Source organism: Octodon degus, unplaced genomic scaffold, assembly GCF_000260255.1.
Source record: "Octodon degus isolate 3935 unplaced genomic scaffold, OctDeg1.0 scaffold00285, whole genome shotgun sequence".
Classification (NCBI taxonomy): Eukaryota; Metazoa; Chordata; class Mammalia; order Rodentia; family Octodontidae; genus Octodon; species Octodon degus.
The window spans coordinates 615,757-621,281 of NW_004524861.1; the positions used below are offsets into that span (position 1 = coordinate 615,757).

General features: G+C 51.7%; 1 protein-coding gene across 3 annotated transcripts in view; it reads left to right on the top strand.

Annotated features, from left to right (window-relative positions):
• Nucleotides 1-5,525, top strand: part of Wdfy4 (WDFY family member 4) — a 240,968-nt gene that overhangs the window by 62,886 nt on the left and 172,557 nt on the right. The gene's annotated exons all lie outside the window — the stretch shown is intronic.

Below are 5,525 nucleotides of genomic sequence, written 5' to 3' on the forward strand. Positions count from 1 at the left end.
CTCTGTCCCTCTCCCTCTCTGTCCTCTCTCCCTTTCTCTCCTCCCTCAGTACCTATGTTAGCAGAGCACCTTGGGTGGTGCCCCTTTCAGGGATCCTTGACTGATTTGTGCCACCCTTGCAAGGCCATTCAAAGTGAGTCACTTTCATTGGGCAAGTGATCTTCCAAAAGCAACAGATGAACAGAATGTGACTGAGAGTAGCTGCTATTTGGGAGTGGCCACATGCTGTGCCCAGTCCTGGCACTGGTGGTACCAGTGGGCTCTGATGATGGGTGCTGGCTGAGACCATGGCTTTGTGCTCTGGTGGACACACCACAGGCACACAGGCTGTGTCTGTGGTGGAGACACACAGGGAGGTGAGGCCAAGGCAGGGGACCACATAAATACATTCCCAGATCAATGCACAATCACAGATGATAGTCAGGGAAGGAGCGTGCCAAGACACTGAGGGGAGGGAGGAAGGAGGGTAATTTGAGTGAATGGGTGGAGGTTGGGGGCACTGTTGTGATGGGGCACAGAACAGTGAACGATGAGAATCCATTAACCAGTTGGAGAGAGCTGCACCAGGGGGAGATGCCCCCCAGGGTGGGGGGCCTTGTCCCCAGGGTAATGAGGGTCTCCAGAGAGAGCACAGGGTGACACACTTAGAGGATTGTGTGATAAATAGAGCTGCAGCAGGCCATTTGCTAGGGAATGGCGTGGGGTAGAGTGGTGAAGAAGGAGGAGGGGCTAGTTGGGAAGCGGTGTCCACAGTCAAGAGCATGCACTGTGGGTGCTGGGTGTGGAAAGGGGTGAAGACAGGAGTCTGGAGAACTTCTCAAAGGCAGAATTGTTAAGATTGTGGCTTGGGGGGGGGAAAGAGTACAGGCAGTGGGGAAACAGAAGGACCAAGTTTACACAGCCTTCTGTACTGACAGGAGGCCGAACCCTCTGCAGACAGAGAGGTGGAGTGACACAGGAGTGGGCATGGGGTGGGGAAGGCACTGATAAGGTGTAGGGCAACAGAGCAGGTGGATCTGAATGAGTCCTCTCAATTTGAAGATTCCATCTCTTAAAAGCTCTCAGAGAGGATGTGGGAGAGTTGAAGAAAATGTGTAGAAAATGCACCTTTTGCATTGACTAGCAGCCACGACAGGAAACCAACTGAAAAGGCAGCTGGGAGGTGCCTGGCTGAGGATGGTGTTCAGTCCTCAGAGCTGCTTGGTTGGAAATGTTTGTCTCAGTTTTAACTGTTGGGGAAACATAGACTCCAATGACTTGGATGACTCTAAGGGTTCTGCTGGGCTGTTAAGTCTGGCCCCAACTGTGGGCAGGCCTGCGCCTGGCACCTCTACCGGGCAAAGAAGATTTAAGAAGAGGCTGTTTGTTCCAGGAAGAAATGACAGCTACTTAGCATTATTCATCACATTCTGAATCAGAGTAGAGGTGAAGCACAAATAGTGACAGCCAGAACTGCTCCCGCGGAGGACAACCTGGAGTACTTGGTACAGGGCTACAAAACGCCTAAGTGGGTCCATGCCTGTGTCTTGTGGTCACTTCCTGTTCTGATTTCTGTTCCTCTGCTGGAGAGTGATGACACAGGGCATGACACTGATGGGTAGGACTGTGCATCCTGGGATGGTGGCCATCTTCACAGGCCTTGTGAGAGAGAAGCAGGTGGGGTAACATGGGACAAAAGTGAATGATGACCCTACCTATGACCCCAGACATGGCAGTATAAGGACATGTCAGCCAGTGGCAGGACCCTCCGTGATGCTGCCCCCCTCAGATTGTATTTCCTGGTGGCATCATGGTCACCCCAGTTTGTGTACGTGCTCTCTGGTGGTCACACAGTAATAACATTGCCCAACAGTGGATTTCTCAGGATGTGGCCCTTTGATGAGAAGTATGTGGCTGTGTTGCCTCTGATCCACGCATCCGAAGGGGTGGCTTCTGCTTTATGTGGTCCCGGCCAGGCTGGGCCACCCACACAGGGTCTGTCTCCCATAGAACCAGCACCTCGTGAGGTCGATGCTGTGGCTCGGCTGGCTCTTGGGCCTGGGGCAAGCTCACACTATCATCAGGGACCTGTGTCTCCTGTCTGCGGCCCTTTCCAGCAGGCCTGTCCCAGTGCCTCAAGAGGAGGCCCCCTGGAGACAGAGAAGTTTAGGGCTCCTAGGTCACCGGGCTGGGGATAAACCCAATTGCTTCTCCAGCATCTGGTATGCCTGGGGCTCGGGAGAGTTGTGCAGCTATCTCAGGTTCTGCAGCAGATCAGCGAAGATATGAAGCTCCCTGAAGCTCGAGCTCACAGTGTGTGTGTTTGTGGTCTCTGGCCCTCCCATCTCGCACAAGACACAGGGTCACACATGCTGGGCACTGCATGCTGTTCTAGTGCCTTTGCCTTAGCCTAAGGTTGTCCGACTGCCTGGGCAGTTGTCTTGGCAGTCAAACTGCGAGACACACTCTGCAAAAGTCTGCTGGTGACTGACGAAGTGACACAGGTCTGGTGAACAGTGGCCCATCCTGCTGTCTCTTACATGTGTGGAAACTCCACAGAAGACCCTGGTACCAGGTCAATAATGTCCCTTATTATTAGTTATTGCAGATTGATCAGCCCCACAATCTCCCACATGAGTGGACAGCAAAGGCTTAAATAAAAGGGAGAAGTGGTATGACTTTAGGGCTCCGGGAGGTTCAAAACCCTCTAACAGAATTTGAGATTTTCTGGATTAAGACAAAGAACTTCTCTGGGTGGCCCGTATTTATTTGGTTTTCAAACAAGGGAGGGGGATACCAAAGAAAATGCAAGAATCTTAGCAGGACCCTGGGAAATAGTTTCCCAAGTAGTGAATTCTGTCATTCAGGTCACAGCGAGCAGTTCAGAAACAGTCCGACTCTTCCTCCCTGTCTCTCACATATGCCAGTGAAACGCAGTGGTGCATTTTTCCCAGATATTTTCTGCACATGCTAAATCAGCAACCAATAAAAGTTGGATAATTACAGTAATTAATTTCTAAAAGAGGTGGGGGCAAACCTCATAATAACAGAGTAGCAAATCAAATGAAAAATGGGACTTCTCAAAAATGCTGGAGCAAAGAGGACTTGGAGCCCGAGTGGCCCTGGGTGCTGGAAGGGCACAGGCCTCAGTAGGTGGCAGTGTTACAAAGAGGACAAGAGCCCCTTGCGGTCTGCTGGACTCACTCTGCTCCCTTCACCCTCCTTGACAGCTCTTAAAGCTCTCTCTCCCTCTGCATGAGAGGTGAGCGGGTTTCCAGGGTGCAGTGTTGTCTAGGGGCCAATCCTTAAATGACCTGATGAGCGTCAAGTTCTGGTTCATCCCTCACAGCTGCCATGTTGGAGGAGCTCCGTGTTCAGCCTGGCAGTGGTGTTTATTTTATTTATTTATTTATTTATTTATTTATTTATTTATTTATTTTTTGTCCTCTCCAAAATCACAGCACTGCAAACTGCTCTTGGGAACAGATAATCTAGTTATTTTTCTGTCTTTGGCACCCTTTCCCTTATTAAAAACAGAGCTGAGGGCCAAGGAGATAGCTCAGTGGCATAAGAGCCTGCCTGACATACTCAAGGTCCTGAGTTCAATTCTTGGTACAAAAACAAACAAATAAACAAATAAACAACTGGGAGGTGGAAATTGTCCTATTTAGGAAGCAAAACTGAAGTGCAGCTCTGTGTTCTTGGAGTGGAGTTGGCTCCAGAAAGTTAAGTCTTTGGGAAGAAGATGCTTGCCCTTCCTGGATGCTCAGGCATGGGGTGGACTAACTCAAGGCAGTTGGGGTTCAGCCTGTGTTGGAGCCATGGACAGTTGGGGTTGCTTCTGGGAATAACTTCAAAAGCCCTGCTGGCTGCCTCTGGAGAGTCACAGCTGGACTCACCAATCCTGATCTGGGTAGGAGGGGAACAGTCAGAGGAGAGTAGGGGTAGGGAGGAAGACAGTGTCCTTCTGCTCGGCAGGGTTGGCTCATGGGCTTCGGGACATGGAGGAAGGAAAGGCACAAAGTGGCTGGGCACAGCAGAGTGGGTGAGGCTTTAAAGAAAAGATGGGTCCACCCAGATCGTATTGGGTAGCAGGGAGGAGAAGCCTAGATGCAGACGTGCAGATGAAGGTGACTATGTTGGGGCTTTGCTCAGTGGGGCCTGACCCTGAGAAGACAAAGGCAGTCAGTGGGGCTGGAAAGGACATCAAGGCCACAGGGAGAAGGGCCTTGAGTGCCAAGCCAAGACAGCTGAGCTTCCTTGGGCTACTATCCACCATTACGCTCAGCATCCCTGTGTTAAGTGAACAGTCAAACTAGATGGCAGAACAGGCTCTGAATACAGCAGAGCATGGGCAGACCTTGGCTGGGCCACTCAGCAATCACGAGCCTGGAAAGTTCTCAGTCTGTTTGCCCCTGCACTGGGTGAGGGATGGGGCAGCGGCTGCCTGTCCTAGCACATCTTTGGGAGGGCTACGTGAAGCAGTAATGAGCATGTGGGTGATGAGTCTAAGCCCACAGCCGGGGAGTGCGTGCTAGACCCTGCTGCTGCCTGCGCTGCAGCCGGAGGCTTCCTGAGTGCACATGGCTGTGTCTTCCTTGGGGCCTGAGAAGGTGCTATCCATGTTCCCACTTCACAGATGGAGGCTTGAGTCTTGCAGCTGCTGACGGGGTTGACGCACTTGCTGAGCAGTGGGTGTGTGTGCCCGATGAAGGCCCGAACCCCTGCCACCCCCAGGTGGTCTTTCCTGAGACAGCAGTGACCTGGTCAGGCCTGGGCATTGCAGAGTCTGAGTGTGTCCCCAGTCTGCCCACAGTGCTGGGATGCGCAGCTACTGCAGAGAGGCTGATGCTGTGGGAACTCCCACAGCCTAAGGCCCAGGAAGAAGAGGCGGGGCCATGTAGATTTGTCAACACATCTGGGCCTAAATTTGGAAAAGTGTGCATTTTCTGGAATCGGCTGTATTTCAGACACATTCAACTAATCATGTGGGTTTCAGATAACTAAAATATCGATGGCACTAATAGCCGGGCTTGCAGCACAAAAGGGCTGCCTGGAAACACACATTTCCTCCAACGGGGAAACGGGCCAAGCAGGACCTTTGCTTTGTTTTATTCCAGCACAGCAGATCCCCAAATATCATGGTTTTCTTTGTGCTTTCCCACTGAGCTCTGTCCCTCAGTAATTTCTATTTTTCTTGGGTAAAAACATTTTATGTCCTAGGACAAGTTCAGATGATTTCTCAGGGCAGCCTCTTACAGAGTAGATGCAGCTCAGGGGGAGAGGAGCAGAAATGAGCCAGAGGGTCCAGGAATGATGGGTCAGAGGCTCTGGCGCAGTTGTCAGGCAGATTTTCTCGGAGTTCCACTCCCGTCTCTACTTGAGTGACTTCTGTAGACCCCCTCCTCTGCCTGAACCTTGGTGTTATCTGCTTTGAGTTGCTAGATCACAGGCCTTGGACCAGAGATGGAGATGGAAATGAGGTCAGGTGGCACAAGGGAGCAGGTGAGGCCTGCAGGCCAGCCCTGGGGAAGGTGCTCCTGTTA